This window comes from Chinchilla lanigera, unplaced genomic scaffold (assembly GCF_000276665.1).
Source record: "Chinchilla lanigera isolate Chin_1 unplaced genomic scaffold, ChiLan1.0 scaffold00002, whole genome shotgun sequence".
Lineage (NCBI taxonomy): Eukaryota > Metazoa > Chordata > Mammalia > Rodentia > Chinchillidae > Chinchilla > Chinchilla lanigera.
The window spans coordinates 16,612,883-16,630,085 of record NW_004955403.1 but is presented as its reverse complement, the minus strand read 5'-3'; positions in this window follow the sequence as shown (position 1 = coordinate 16,630,085).

Below are 17,203 nucleotides of genomic sequence, written 5' to 3'. Positions count from 1 at the left end.
GGCCTGACTTGTTCTTCTTTTTCTAAAAGTTTGAGATGAAGCATTAGGCTACTAACTTGTTCTCTTTCTGTTTTCCTTATATGTGAATTCACTGCTATAAATTTACCTCTGAGGACTGCTTTCATTGCATCCCATAGATTCCGGTAAGTTGTATTTACATTTTCATTTGTTTGTAGGTATTTTTTAATTTCCAAAAAGAAGAAAAAAAATTTTGAGCATTGACTCTTCCTCTCAATATACCAGTAGAGTCAGCCATACAATTATCCCAGCTATCTTGTGCATATACATATATTTTTTTTCATTGCTTCTTTCTTTCCTTGCTCTTCTTGTTCCTTCCTTTTAAGCAGTTTATTTCCCTTTCACAGTACCTATTGTGGCTTTTGGATCTTATTTACTCTTTCAGGTTCTTACACTAGAGAGAGACAAGATGATGTTTACCTAAGTGCGTCTGATTTTTTTTCACTTAAGAGTATGGTCTCTAGTTGCATCCATTTACCTATAAAAGCCTCAAGGTTAGTTTTTACAGTCGAGTAATACTCCATTGTATAAGAATACCACATCTTTTTTATCCATTCCTCAGTTGATGGGCACTTGTGTTGTTTCCAAGATGTAGCAATGACAAATGGCACTACTGTAAACATGGGTGCACATCTATCACTGTGGTATGATGTTTTCAGTTCTTGTGGAAAAACACCCAGAAGGGGAATTGCTGGATTGAATGGGACCTCTAATCCCAGGTTTTTGAGGAATCTCCACACTGATTTCCAAAGTGCTTGTACCAGTCTGCACTGCCACCAGCAGTGAAAAGAGTCCCTTTTTCCTGATAACCCCTCTAGCATTTGTTATTGGTTGACTTCTTAATGATAACCATTGCTTCTGGGGTGAGATGGAATCTCAGTGTTCTTTTAATTAGCATTTCTCAAGAGACCAATGATGTGGAACATTTTTCACATATTTATTTGCCATTTGTAGCTCTTCATTTGAGAAGTGTGTATTCATCTCAGATGTCCACTTCTGGACTGGGTCTTTGAATTTTGGGGGCCTGACTTTTTAAAATTCTTTATATGTTCTAGATAGAAGTCCTTCATCTGAAGGACAGTTGGCTAAACATTTCCCCAATTTGTGAGTTTTCTTTTTGCTCTGTTGGTGATTTCTTTTGAAGTGCAAAAACTTTTCAATAAGATGAGATCCCAATTGTTGATTCTTTGAAGTGTTTCTCAAGAAGTTTGGGTTTTGTTCATGAACTCTCTGCATCATTTTTTTTTCTGGTACTGGGAATCAAACTCATGACCTCGCATTTGCCAGGCAGGAGCTGTGCCACTGAGCTAAATCCCCAGCCAGTTGCCTCACTTTATGTCTTGAAGATTTCAACCTACTTGGCCCTCCAGTAAATTTAGTGTTTTTGTTTTAGTGCTTATATATTTGATCCATTTGATTTTAGTTTAGTGTATGATGATAGACATGGATCTAATTTTAACCTTTGGCGTAGGGAAAGCCAGTTTTTCCAGCACCATTTATTAAAGAGGCTATCTTTCTTCCAGTGAACATGTTTGGCCCCTTTGTCAAAGATAATGTGGCTGAATGTGTTAGCAGATGTGTGTGCATCTTCTCTTCTGTTCTACTGATCTTCAAGTCTGCTTTTTGCCAGTACCACGTTGATTTTATCATAGCAGCTTTGTAGTATAATTTCAAGTCAGGGATTGTGATGCCTCCTGCCTTTCCTTTGTTGCCCGGGATTGCTTTTGGTATTCTAGGTCTTTTCTGGTTCCAGATGAATTTTAGGAATGTTTTCTCTAGATCTGTGAGGTATACTAATGGTATTTTAATTGGGATTGCATTGAATCTATACAACAATTTTGGGAATATGGCCATTTTCACAATGCTCGTTCTTCTCCATGAGCAAGGAATATTTTTCCATTTTCTTAAATCTTCTTTGATCTCTTTTATTAGAGTATTGTGATTTTCACTGTACAGATATTTCATTTCCTTTGTTAGATTGATTTCCAATATTTCATTTTCTTGATTCTGTCATGAAAAGTGTGGTTTCCCTAATTTCTCTCTCAGTCTGTTTGTTGTTTATGTACAGCAATGCTATTGATTTTTGAGTGTTGACCTTCTATTCAGCTACACTACTGAATTTGATTATTAAATTTATAAGTCTTTTGGTGGAGCTTTTGGGGCTTTTGTGTAGGGTATTACATCATCTGCGACTAATGATACTTTCACTTCTTCCTTTCTAAACCTCATTCCTTTTATTTCTCACATTCTTGTCTAATTGCTCTGGTTAATATTTCCAAAACTGTATTGAGTAGGAGTGGTGACAGTGGACATCCTTGTCTTGCTCCTGACTTTAAAGTGAATGCTTTCAGTTTTTTTCCATTTAGTATGCTATTGGTTGTTCATTTGTCATGGATGGCTTTTATCAGACTGAGGTAAAGACCATAGATTCTGAGTTTCTATAGGGCTTTTTTTTTTTTGTATCAAGAATGAGTATTGGACTTTGTCAAAAGCTTTCTCTGCAACTATTGAGATGATCATGTGATTTTGTCTTTGGCTGTGTTGATTTGGTGTATTACATTTATTGATTTGCATATGTTGAATTCAGCATTTTTTGATTTGCATATATTGAATTCAGCTGTAAATCCATTAGAACCTGGGCTTTTCTTTGTTCATAAGTGTTTAATTTCAATGCCTGATATTGGATTATTCAGAATTTTTATATCTTCTTGATTCAGATTTGGTAATTCATGTGTATCTAGCAATCTCTTTATTTCTTCTGTTTTCTATCCTGTGAGAGTGAAGATTTTCAAAGTAGATATTGATGGTCTTCTGAAATTCTACAGGATCTGTAGTGATTTCATTCTTTCATTCTTTATTGCATGAATTTCAGTTTTTTTCTTTCCTTTTCTTGATAAGGTTTCCTGGGGGTTTATCAATTTTATTTATCCTTTCACAGAACCAACTCTTCAATTCATTAATTCTTTGTATTGTTTTCTTGGTCTCCATTATGTTAATTTCTGCTCAGCTCTTTATAATTGCCTTCCTTCTTTGGGCTTTGGGCTTGACTTGTTCTTTTTCTAGAAGCTCTAGGTGAAGCATAAGGTTGTTTACTTGTGCTCATGCTATTTTCCTGATTTGAAAATTCATTGCTATAATTTTCCATCTTAGGACTACTTTCCTTGCATCCCACAGGTTCTGGTAAGTTGTATCTGCATTTTCATTTGATTGTACATATTGTCTAATTTCATCTGTGACTCACTGGTTGTCCAGGAGGGTGTCATTTAATTTCCATGTGCTTATGGATTTTTTGTGATTTCCTTTGTCAATAATTTCCAATTTCATTGCACTATGGTCAGATATTGTGCATGGAATAATTTCAATTCCTTTGCACTTACTTAAGTATGTTCTATGTGCTCACATATGATCTATTTTGGATAATGTACTGTGTGCAGTTGAGAAGAATGTGTACTCTGATGTTGTTTGGTGGAACACTTTGTAAATATCTATCAAGTCCATTTCATCACAAGTTCCGTTTAGTTCTGTTATGTCTTTGCTGATTTTTTTGCCTAATTGATCTGTCTCTTTGTGACAATGGGGTGTTAAAGTCCCCTGTTATGATTGTGTTACTGCTTATTTGATTTTACATGTCTGTTAAAATTTGTCTTATATAGTTGGGTGCTCCTGTGTGGTGCATAAATATTTATGATTATTATCTCTTCCTCTTGTGATTTCCCCCTAACAAATATGTAGTGGGAAAATACTTATCCTTTTTGATCATTCTTGGCTTTAAGTTCACATTATCTGCAAACAGAATAGCTACCCCTGCTTTTCTTGGATTCCTGTCACATGGAGTACTGCTTTCTATCCTTTGACTCTCAGTCTATCAATTTCCTTTTGAGTTAAATGTGTTTCTTGTATACAGCAAATTGTTGGATTTTGTCTCTTGAGTCACTTTGCCAGTCTATATCTTTTGATTGGTGAATTGAGGCCATTTACAATGATGGCTATAACTGATATGTATTGGCTTGTCTTTGTCATGTTATTTTCTTGATGTTGGTTTCTTACTTTTCCCCTCCGTTTAATTGCTTTCTCTGCTTGGTGGTTTCTTGCTGTTGTTGTTCTTGAAGTTGTGGTCATTTTTATCTCTTTCCAAAGTATCTTTCATTACTTTTGTAGGGTTGGTTTGGTGGTCATGAATTTCTTCAGTTGTTCTTTGTCATGGAAGCAATTTTTTCCTGCATTAATTCTGAAAGAATTTTGCAGGGTACTTTAATCTGGCTTGGAAGTTATTCTCTTTCAGAATATGAAATACATCACTCCAAGCTCTTCTTTTTTTTTCCAAGCTCTTCTTGACTTGATGTTTTGTGTTGAGAATCTGCTGTGATTCTGATGCCCTTTCCTTTATAGGTGATCTGCTTCTTTTCTCTAACACTTTTTAACATTCTGTCCTTTTGCCAAGTTTCTGTGATCTTGGTTATTATGTGCCTGGGTGTAGATTTATTTGGGTTATGACTATTTGCAGTTCTATATTACTTCTGCCAATAATCTTTTTATGTCATTTCTGTTGACTCCTGCTTTTTCATTGACACCTATCAGACTTACATTGTTCTTTTCAACATCTTGTAACTGCTGAATTATTTCCTGGATCCTTGTTATTTTTAAGAGATCTTTCCTTTTGCAATCAGTAGCGGCAATGCTATCTTCATGGTCTGAAAGTCTATCTTCAGTTTCATTGAAGAAGTTTTGCCAGCTTTCAAAGGAATTTTTAATTTCCTGGATATCTCTTTGAATCTGTTTCATACATTCTAATTCTTTCCTATATTTTTCATTCAAGGTTACCTTCATTTTTCTATGCTCCGCTATTTGCCCAAATGTCTTCAAGACTTCTACCTATTCTATCTTGCAGCAGATTTAGTATTTCTGTTTTAGTATTTAGAACTTTGATCCCTTTTGATTTATGTTTAGTGCATGGTGAAAGATATGGCTCTACTTTTTGTCTTTGGCATATAGAAAACCAGTTTTTCTAGCACCATTTATTAAAGAGGTCATCTTACTTCTAGTTAAAGGTGTTCAGCTCCTTTGTCAAAAATAAGGTGACTGAGTACGTTTTGCTTCTGCACTTCATTGATCCTCATGTCTGTTTTTTTCCCACTACCATGTTATTTTTATCACAGCAGTTTTGTAGTACAATTTCAAGTCAGGGATTATGATGCCCCCTGCCCTCCTTTGTTGGCAAAGATTTCTTTTGCTATCCTAGGTCTCTTCTGCTTCCAAATGAATTTTAGGATTGTTTTCTCTAATTCTTTGAGATATGCTACTCGTATATTGATCAGGGTTGCAATAAATCTGTACATCAGTTTTGGAAGTATAGCCATTTTCTCTATATTGGTTCTTTCTATCCAAGAACAAGAGATATCTTTCCATTTTCTAATATCTTTTTGGCCCCTTTTTTCACAGAACTATGGTTTTCAATGTAAGGTCTTTTACTTCCTTTGTTAGACTGATTCTTAGGTATTTCATTTTTTGGATGCTGTTGTAAAAGTGTTGTTTCCTGAATTTCTCTCTGGGTGAATTTATTGTGTACAGACATGTTATGGATTTTTTAGTGTTGATTGTGTATCTAGCTATGCTACTGAATTTGATTGTTTAATCTAGAAGTCTTTCGTGTGGTTTTGGGGGTCTTCTATGTAAAGTATTATGTTATCCACAAACAATGATAATTTAACTTCTTCCTTTCCTATCTTTATTCTTTCATTGCTTTTTCTTGCCTAATTGCTCTGGCTATTAATGTACCCTCAAATCAGTGGTTTTTTGGAACCCATTTGCTCACTGTTATGGTTTGTATCTACTCTGTAAATCCTCATGAAATCATACATGGTACCTTTAGAAGATGATTGGGTTATAGGGAAATTATAAATAACTTACTGTTAGGAGGTGGGGTTTGGCCAAAAGAGGTGGGTCATTGAGTGAATGTCTGTGAAGAGTTTATAACCCTTCATTCCCTCTCTCTTTCTGCTTCTTGGATGGATGAGGTAAGCAAATTTACTCTACCCAGGCCCTTCCACAATGCCATTCTACCACAGATGACTATGGACTGAAACCTATACCAAATATGAGCTCAAATAAACCTTTTCTCCTTTAATTGATGGTTATTAAGTTTTGGATCTTAGTGAGAAAAAGAAAAATAACAAAGACACTCACATATATTTGAGAGATCCCTCACTTCCCAGCCAATAACTTCATTTAGTAAGTAGCCTAAAAGGAATAAAAGTGGGGAAGGCTGCTGGTAAAGATAGAGTGATGGATCTGATGCCTACTTTTAAGCTTTGAGGGAGTATCTGATTGGTAGACTTTTACAGAACATAAGGGTCTTGTTCTGACTTTGAGCCTTACCTGAAATTCCAGGATAATATGAATGTATCTTTTGAGCATCTTGTAACATGAAAGTTGCATTCATTTAATATAATAGGTACATTTTTGTCTGTGTCACTAAATTCTACTCTTTTTAAAAATTCTAATCCAAGTTATATCTGTTCAAAAATGCAGTGACTCCTTGTAGTTGTAAATACAATCTTTCATGTCACTTTTATTCATAATATAGAGATCTCTTTATTACATATTCTTATACTTTATTATTTGCCTTCATAATTTTTATTATTTTAAATGGTAGGTTTATTGAAAATACAATTTGAGTAGGAATTACCTTCATAATTCCCAGAGTATTTCAAAATTTTTGTAATAAAGATTCTTAATATTACCATCAGAGGAAGTTTGGGTAAAGTGAACTAAATTTTAATACAGTATTCTATAGCACATTAATGGGTATTAACTTTTTTATTTTATTTTATTTTATTTTATTTTTTTGGTTTTTCTCCGGTACCGGGAACCAAACTCACGACCTTGCGCTTGCCAGGCAGGCACTTTTGCCGCTGAGCTAAATCCCCAGCCCCTAATGGGTATTAACTTGTAAAAAAATGTTAGGGAAATATTGGACCAGCTTGAATAGAATAATTCTTCCCAAATCTATATATATTCCTTTTATAAAAACATCCCATAAGGCAATAATTCAAGCAGAACAGAAGTAGAAGAAGATGACTTCTCTAATATTGTGTCAGTAAAAATCTGAAAATAAACTTATGGCCATGGGAGGAGGAGGACTGCAATTTTCACACATTAATCATCCAAACCTGTTTAGCGATTAAAAATAATCACTCTAAAAGCATAAAATTAAGGCAATATGGAAAATATTTATGAAATTATAAGAAAGACTACAAAATTAAGTAAATGTGATTGAAATGCATAGGTATAGGAAAGAAAATGGAAGTTAGTGGGTAAAAACTATGTTATTTCTATTGTCATATAGTTTAAAACTTAAATGTTTAACTTAAATATTTAAAACATGTATTTCTTTTTTTAAAAGATGCATAATAGTATATGAGAAATACAATTCTGTGCATTAATAATCAGACTATGCCCACCTTTGTCAGTGGTTAAAAGGACTTTATGCTTTTTCCAAGTGAATTATTGTACTCTCCAGCTCAGGGCTTTTCGTTATGAAGAGTTGTCACTTTACTTTGAATTTTATTGTCATTTTTCTTTGGATTTGTATTTATCCACCCATCTAAAGCAACATGTCAAGTGACCCTGAGGAGTCATGAATGAGAACTTAGCTAACAGAGAATTCTGTTAATCCATATTAGACACTAATGGCTGTCATGGTATCAATCTGAATCTGTTTTTTCTTCTTTATGTTTTTGCCTTCAATGTTTTTCCCCTTGCTTATCTGAAGCTGAATTTCCCCAAAAGAACAGAAATTTGGGGGCTGGGGATTTAGCTCAGCGGCAAAGCGCCTGCCTTGCAAGTGCAAGGTCGTGAGTTCGGTTCCCAGTACCGGAGAAAAACCAAAAAAAAAAAAAAAAAAAAAAAAAAAAAGAACAGAAATTTGAAAGTTGGACTGGTTGAAACCTAATCATCTGCTGAATAAATTAAAGTGGCAAGGCATGTTAAGAAAAAAATTACTTTGCAGACAGCCACTTCCACTGGTACCCAATTTTGTGTTCTTTTAAACAAATTATTGGAAATTGGGGTATGTATGGAAACCCTCCCCATGTAAGTAAGCTTAACATGCTATGAAAAATAAACTATTGCAGTATTTCTAAATTTGTAAACTCTTCTGCCTTTAGTTCCGGGCGACTTTATAATCATGGGCTCATGTTTTTTGAAAATTCTGATTTGGAGCATGATGACGTTACAATGTCCTAAACCAGTAATCAATGAAAATGGTTACCTCAAAATCAAATCTGTGTTCTATCCTTAAATTAGACTGATATAACTAGTCACAACCACCAAATTTCAACGTTTTTTCTTTTCAGATATCTTCAGCTATATTATTGCCGTGATAATTACCTTCTGGGATTACAGAAGAATTATCTCAGCTGTATTCTTCCTAACTGAATGACTGCGTCACACTAAGTCCTCAAGTTCTCATATCATTGTTTTGGGTAGTTTGTTTGTGAATTTACTTTTGTAAAATAAACTCCCCATTGGGATATTATATAATTACAGCTGTACCTTCAATTGACCTTTTCCTCAAAGGCTAAATTAACAGATTAGTTCAGATCATATAGCTATATAACCTTGCTAGTGGTTATCTCATAAAAAGAAGTGCCTTTGTTAGGAAAAAGAAAATCATTCTGAATAAAGAACTGCACATAGATGTCATTAATCTCTTGGCCCGTATTACACAGCGGTGTTCCTGGAAGTCAGTAGCTTCATAGTGTCAGTTTATTGTGCTTCTTTTCCCCTCATAAACTGAAATGTTCTAACATAGCCAAAACAGCATTAGGTCTTCCACTTTATAAGCATTAGTCATGCAGAAAGTTAATCATCTGACTATAAAGGATAGCTTGTACCAGTTTCAGTAAAGCAATATTTACTTTCTTTTATCCTTAGAGATAGAAAACCTAATTGGTGGAGCAAATTAAGATTGACAAGCTTTGGGGTGGTCTAATTTTTAAACAAAAGTCTTCCATTGTAATTTCTCAGATCAGAGATGTCCAGCCTTTCCACGGTGATGATATGAAAATACTCTTTACCTAAGACCTCATGAGTGAGAGGAAGGAATGCTTGCAAACAAAAAGAGAATAAGAGTTTCATGTCACACCTGCCTACTGAGAGTCAGCACCACTCTCTTCTCCCCCTTTTCCTTGTAATTTGGAGAAACGTACAGGCCGGGGTGCCTGGTGTACTGATTACATTTTTCCTAGAACCTCAATTTGAAATTCTAGTCATCCCCGAGTACAGAAGATTGGTAAGAACTGTAACCCTAAAAATGAGTATCTATTTTCCTTATTTACCTATAAATTGAACTCATAGGAGAATAATTATATGTGTACTAAAGTAGTCTGTGTGAATTGCTGAGTAGGAATAGACTGATCAAGAAATTCAGATTTATTACCAATAAATTGGAAATCTATTGTATAATTCTATTTCTAAAATTTCTCTGTAATTTTAATGTAAAAAATCATTATACTTTAACATTAAACTCTCCAGTTGAAAATCACACTACAATAGGATTTTTGACAAGAGTAGTAAATAGACTGTCAGGAAGGCTTTCTAGTCTAAGGTGGCTAACTATCAACCTTTACCTTGCTCCTTTAGATAAAGTCCATTAAACTGACAGAAGGAACGTCAGATAAGAATAAATTTGTGATATCACAGAAATGTGACAGACTTGAAATGGAAAACTTTTGGAAAGTAGATGATGATTGAGAGTGGATTAACCATGAAATCCAACATAGTTGATGAGAAGGTGTACTAAAAAGTAAATCTTCTCAATATAAGAAAAAAATTACCCTAAGATCAGGAGTAGTGTATCTTGAAGTACCACTGAGATATCTAGCAGTAGAATGATAAATAATTTAAAAGATGTAGAACGATTTCTTAGTCTTCCCAGTCTAATTTTTTACTACAGTGTCTGCCTCTAAAAGAAAACCATGGTTAGTACTCTCTAAATACAGTGAAATTCATTGAAGCACACACTCAGAATTAGCAGGGTATCTTAATAATTTTGTCCTTTATCACTGCTGGGACCAAATATGCAAATCTCACAACTGGAGGCAGGGTTATTGTGGCTCACAGTTACAGACATTTAGTCCATAGCTGGTAGCCTCAAACAAAAAAGACATGGTGGAAGGGCCTGCAACAAATGAAAGCTGCTCACATTATGGCAGACAGGAAGTAGAAAGTGAGGTGAAGGGCCAGGGAAGGAAATCCCCTTTCAGATGACATGCCCAGTTAATTACGTCTTTAAGATATACCCAGCCCCTCATCAGCAATATAGCTATGGATTCATCAGTGGGTTATCCCACTGATAAGTATAGTGCCCCCATGATTCAAATACTCTCCAATGGTCCCACCGCTGAACTCATAAAGCTTTTAGGGGATATTCTAGATCTATCCGTAACATATAACTCTGGCTCCCAAAAGTCTCATGTCCATCTCTTTATGCAAAATGCATTTAGTCCATCTCTAAGAGTCACCAAACTTTAAGAGTCTCAGCATTGCTAAAAAACCCAAGCCCAAAATCTCTCAGATGCAAGGCAAATTCTTAGTTTTGAGCCCCTGTTTAGAAAAAAAAGTCCAACACTTCCAAAATATGATCCCACAGGGTAACATTCCCATCCTGAAAGGGAGAATATGGCAAATAAGACCAAAGAAAGATCAAAACACAGCAAAGCAAATATTAAGTCCTGTAGCTCCATGTCTAGCACTAAAGGAAAGTTGCAGCAAGATATAGGCTCAAAACAGCTTAGGCAGGCCTGCCTCTACAGCAAGATCCAAACACACCTGGAATTCTCATATGTGCCAGCTGGAATTCTCATGGTCTTTTTGGGGGGGTGCTTTTGTAAAAATCACTTCCTGTTTTTTATCACTGCCTGTTTGAAATCTTGGAGACCTAGGGGTAAGCAGAGAGTTCATGAATAAAAACCAAACTGCACAAGAAATACTTCAAAGAATCAACAACTTGGATTTCATCTTATTGAAAAGTTTTTGCACATCAAAAGAAATCACCAAAAGAGTGAAAAGAAAACCCACAAATTGGGAAAAAGTTTTAGCCATCTGTCCCTCAGACAAAGGACTTCTATCTAGAGCATATAAGTAATTTTAAAAATTGAGGCCTCCCAAAATTCAAAGATCTAATCCAAAAATGGTAATTTGAGATGAATACACATTTCACATTTCTGACTTTGACTTCCCTCCCATGGCTACATGTAATGCCTTTTCAGCATCACCCTGCCTGGTTTCTTAGACCTTCTTCTGCAGTCCTAATGGAAGCCCCCCTGACCTCACAAGTCTTGCATTGTGCATAGTTGTAAAAGCAGCATCACAGAGAAAATGCCAAGGTTTGCTGCCCATTCAAATAATAACCAGTTCCTCTTGCATCATGGCTGAAGAAGATTTAGGTAACTGGATGACTGAGTGCTGAGAACCAAATGTGAACCAATTTCCTAGGCAGCTCTTCTTGAAGAGAGGTCCCAGGGGCTCGATTCTCAAATAAAAATTTTGTAGTTTTGCATCTTTGATCTTAGGAAGAGTAGGATCTTCTGATTCCTGAAATGCCCTCAAAGCATCTTTCCTATTGCCCTCCTACAAAGTACTTGGCTTCATTTTAATGCTACTCTGTTGAACAACCATGTTCTCCTTTCCCCTAACTTGGCTGGTATTTCCTTTCTGGTGAAATTCTAAACTTTTCAAATGGGATCGCCGCATCCCTGATTTTACTGCAAACTGGTCCAAAGTAACCAGAAGCATCAATATCACAGCCTGAGCATTGGGTTGCCTTAAAATTTCCTTCTCCAGATTAGTGTGTGACTATTTGTACACCACTATGTAACTTTTGGCTTCACACAGGCATCATAGCATATCCTCCATAAAACTATAGAAATATTTCTGGAGTTGTTTATGTCTTCCTGTGAAACCTTTTAAATCTTTCAATCAATTCAGACTAATTATTTATCTAAGCCCATATGACACCATTTGTCTCAATTCCCAAGCTTGCCACTAAGAAAGCCAGCAATTATTGCTTTAAAAACAATTTTTGAAATCAAAGGTGGCTAGGATTTGAGTTTCTGGAAGGTAATTAACCACAACAACACATTTTTAACCTTGAGATTTTTTATTTTCCCGGGAGAACTCCAGGAGGCAGGGATTCTGCTATTTACATTTTGTTGTATCTTCAGCATCTAGAAAAGTGTCTGACATTGTATTGGTTTGGGGCGGCTTATTTTGCAAGGGGAACAACATAATACAGGACACATACTTTATATGATTATTTATAAGTCACCCAAAGAACAGTATACAAAAGAGTGCAGGAAATCTGTCCACACACTAAGACCAAGGAATCCAGCTGAGGGCCTGGATCCCACAACAATGTCCTACATGAGCTGAGCTGAATACCCAGAGCTCATAATAATGCCTCCCATGAATCCAACTGGAGGCCCAGAACCCATGACAATGTCCCATACAGGCCTGTTTCACAGATCTGCTGGAAAGGCCCAAAGGTCAGTGGTGGAATCTACAAAGTCTATGCCAGCAGGAAGAAGGATCTGTGCTAGCAGGCTGAGGGATCTGCACTGGAGCCAGGAAGTGATGCTCAGAAGAACCAGGGCTCCCCCAAAAGGTGCCACAGCCATCATCGGCAACAGTGAGGTCCCGAGCTCCTCCGATGACCAGGATGGCCAAGTTCCCATCAGGGAAGCCAACACAGCAAGCTTTTCCAGGAGGCCAGCAATGCACCATCTTCCCCTCCGGAACCAGGAAGCTATGCTCAAAGTGAGGACCAGAGCTCCCCAAAGTGAACTGAAGCCATTCTCAGTGCCAGCGAGGTCCCGAGCTCCTCAGAGGATGAAAACAGCCAAGTTCATCAGGAAGCCAGCTTCCCACGGTCTCTCTCAGCTCCCAACAGCTTCTCCCAGCTCCCAACAGCCTGCTTCTTCTTCTCCAGGTCTGCCTCTTATGCTGCTGGCAACAGTCCTCAGGTGGGCCTCCCACACCCAGCACCACTCACTCAGTTCAGCCGGGGGTTATAAGTTGACCACCAGTTATCAATCCACTACAGACATATAGATAAATATTGCCAAATATATTATCTTCCTTTGTTTTTATTAAGAACAAAAGATGCTGAGTTGATAATATTATAAAAATGAGAAAGTTTGCATTGCCTGGACCATTTTAATGTTGACACTACAAACGAAGATTACCTTACCAGAGAAGTAGTTATCATTGACTTTCTTCTCAAGGCTTTGTGAGATCATTCACAAAGGCATTTTTTTTAAAGTTATTGAATTTTGGTTAGCACACTAATAAGAATTATTCTGAGAAGAAGAGACACTGAAGACAGTATTGCAAAGCAGTTGACAGTAAATGAGGTAAAAATGATTGTAGTTCAAGTCTGTTTTGTCATTTTGTAGTTTCCCTGATTCTCAGCCTTCCCATCCACTAACTTTGTAACCCTGTTAGCTCTCTCCCCTGAGCTGTCACCTGATAGTTCTCCCAGCCTCCTCATTTACATAATGAGAGAGTAATACCCCAGAGTTGTAAAATTATTGACCCAAAATCAAACACCTTTAGATAGTTCTGGGCACATAAGTACCACTAAATAAATAATGATTATTATTATCTCTATCCTATTTTATTAGTAAGAAGACATGAACACCATATATTGGACCTGTGTGTGAACTTTAGAAATTTGGGCATTTTTTTCCCTATATAATTTTGATTATTAAATGCAAATGATAGGAAGCAGCACATTATTGGAACTTTCCATATTATCAATATTCCCACATACACAAAAAGAAAAGTTTGAGGAAGGTATTCATTGAGAAAAAAATCTTAAATTCAATAAAATGGATGTTTTTCTCCATATAATATATGTGAATTCTAGGCCACTAACCTTACAGATTGTTGAACTGATAATTTAGGGAACCTCTACCATAGAAGTCATGAATTTCTCTTTCTTGCGTATTGTTTTAATTAATACAAAATATTTTGCATCTCAATCTAGCCTCTCTAGTGAGTATTATTGGGACAGCTGCCTATAAACTATGAATATAAACTTATCATTTCCCCCTGATTAAAAAAATCTGCCTGTAGAACTCAGTACATGGAAATGTGATAGCTTATGGAGAAAATTGTGAAGCACAAAATCAGATTCGGGATTCCCATTTTCTGTCTCAGCCCCTCTGGGTGTTCTTTCCTGAAACCTCAACTTTGTGTTACGCTTGCGTCCTCACTTTCTCGTACTGGTGTCGGTGGTCCCCACTGAGCTGTTAACTGGTAATCACAGAACTGTTGCTTTCCACATCTGTGCCCAACTGCTCTTTAATGCTTAGAAAAAAATCCGAAACCACATAGATAATTCTCTAATCTTGTTTATGGACCTCTGATACACAGCAGGGTATATAATTTGATGCTGGGCAAGATTCGTTCCAGATACTCTTAAAAGTCCTGCACAGTTAGACTTCGGATAATAATTAGTGTTTCATTATATTTTTCCATCTAAAGTATTTTGACATTCAATACTTCATGTGATTCTCACTTCAGCCCCGTGTAGTAATTAGAGAAATGTAATTATTATCCTTATGAAGAAATGAAGATATAGTCCCACATTTACCTACTTGGGGACTGCTTCTGTGAAAACTAGAAGTATTTTACTCTATATTCTTTTAGTTATCTTTCAGTATTTTCTTTGTCTTATAACCTAAAAAGATCTATCATCAAAATATCACCAGAACTTGAACTTTCTATAGGTCTCCACTGTTAACACCCTAATCCAAAATACCATCACTGCAATTCAAATTATTCCTTAGCCTCCTGTCTGGACTCGCCTCTGCCACAGTCTCTCTTTCTCAACAAAGTGTCTTTTTAAATGATCCTTCAAAAAGGTAAAGCACATAGATCAGGTTATGTCACTATTTATTCAGTAGCTTCCAAAGGCTTCTGGTTTGACTCAGAGTAAAACTCAATATCTTTACGATGTGTGAATCTGGGGTGGTCTATCTGGTTGATGGTTTCTATCCTGCACATCATGCACCAGGGTGAATCAGCTAATGGAGGCTGAAATCAACTCATCAAACCACGTGTTCTGTGACTAATATGCATTTTGTTCTAAGTCTCATAGAATTGTCATATGGGCCAGGAGAAGCTCTTCCTTCAGTCACCTATAATCTCCCATAACTTTTTTCCTGTGACTGACGTTAACACCAAGCCCACTGAATGTTCATCGCTTTGCCTCCACTGCATTGATCCTCCTGCTCTTTCCTGAATTTACTCACACTCAGCCATCATATGAGCTGTGTGCTTTGTATGTAGAGGAAGCATGAAATGAAAATTTTTATGACTTTATCAAGCTACCGCTTCCTGAGACCCACCAGTATATCACTGATCAACAGAGGCTACATCAGTTTACGTAAATATCCTACAAATACAGATTCTAGAGAAAAGGGAACCTGTAGGAAGACATCTTCAGATACAATAAGGTGATCTCAACAGACCTGGTGACAGGGAAAAGCAATATAACCATGGAGATAAAAGGATCCTGTAGGAGAAGTATGAGCACTTGCTGTAATCTAAAGCAGCAGAGGATCCCTGGAGGCCAAGCACACACTGTTAGAACCCTTGCAAGGACCTGAGTCAGTACAAGGATCACTGCAGAATGAACAAAGCCCATGGTGCTGGCGACAGTCAGCAGGAACAACAGTACAGGTGGCAGCAATATGCAATCACAGTGCTAAGCTGATTAGATGTCCCACACATAGCTGTGGAAATTAGCCAGAGACAGAAAATGGATCATTTTGTACTGAAATAAGTAAAAAAATATATAAATTGTTTGAAGATATGGCAAAAGTTTATGCCTGGGCCTTACTGATCATTTCTATTACAGACTCTGTTACTCAGAACATTGTTTAAAGACTTTTCATAATCCTAAAAGGGAAGAATATCATACAGACCCAAAGGTATGTGTTCCTGAAAATAGTCACAGGTAGATATACATATGGATGTAGATAGATACCTATATCTACTTCTTGGTATAAGAAAGAACAGAAAAGTTTTAAGGCTACATACAAGATCACGCATTTTCAAGGTCTTCATTTAAAGTGTGATATAGAGTAGTATCTATGAAAACATATTTTTATGTCTGGATAGTTTTATGTCTGGCTGTATACAAGGAAATGAAAAGAAGATGCTTGAGCCTTGATGGGTATTCAGTGTTGAATAAGAGGACTATCAACTATTTAATCCTACAGTTAAAGTGGTAGGTAAAACTGCTGGGGAAGTCCTGAACAGCTTGGTTTCTCAAATCCAACAAAGTTAACAAAATCAGTAAAGCTTGCTATCTATGAAAATGGAGAGTTCATCTTCAAACAACAGACCCCAGAGAATATCCGCTAGATGTAACACAGTGTCAAAAAGAAATTCAGAAGAATGTTTATAATTGAACCATGTCTCCTCCCATCATAATAATAGCATAGTGCAGAAAATGAAAAAGGAGATATTATTGAATTTATTATTTCTCTAAAGATCCTCAACTTGAAGCAAATGGAGTTGGAAATAGAGAACACTATACCTGTGGTTTCTTCCTCTATTGCTAATCAGGAGTGACAGCCAGGACTGAAGCAGGGACAATTCAGCTGGTGATGTTTCTGTTGGCCTGACTTCAAGATATCTAAGCATATCCTGAGAAAAGAGCTAGTGAGAAGCAAAGGTATGTGAAACCATACGCTAATCAAAGCTGTAATTCTAGAAAACCAACAGCACCTAAAAAACATGGCAACACAAAACAAATGTGTTGACTTGCCAAAGGCAAACCCTGCGGTTTTAAAATTTTTACCTCTTTTTAATTTGCCTTCCTTGAACCAGGACACAAAAACAAGCAAATGTCTCAGAGGGCCCCCATTCCCATCATAGAATAGGTACTGCTGATTTGGCGCTCGTGGTTAAAGGTAGTGGAGGGTGGAACACAGGTCTGAAGCTTTAGGACGGGCAGTTCTGGGAACCCCAGTGTCCCCATACTCTCCTCCAACATCCAAAGGCCTGACAGAGCAGAAAAGCTCAACAGTGAAATATTTAACTCAATTTTAAGGGAAAAATTTATAAAAGATCAAATAAAGGTGTAATAAGAGTCACAGGGTTTGCACTCACA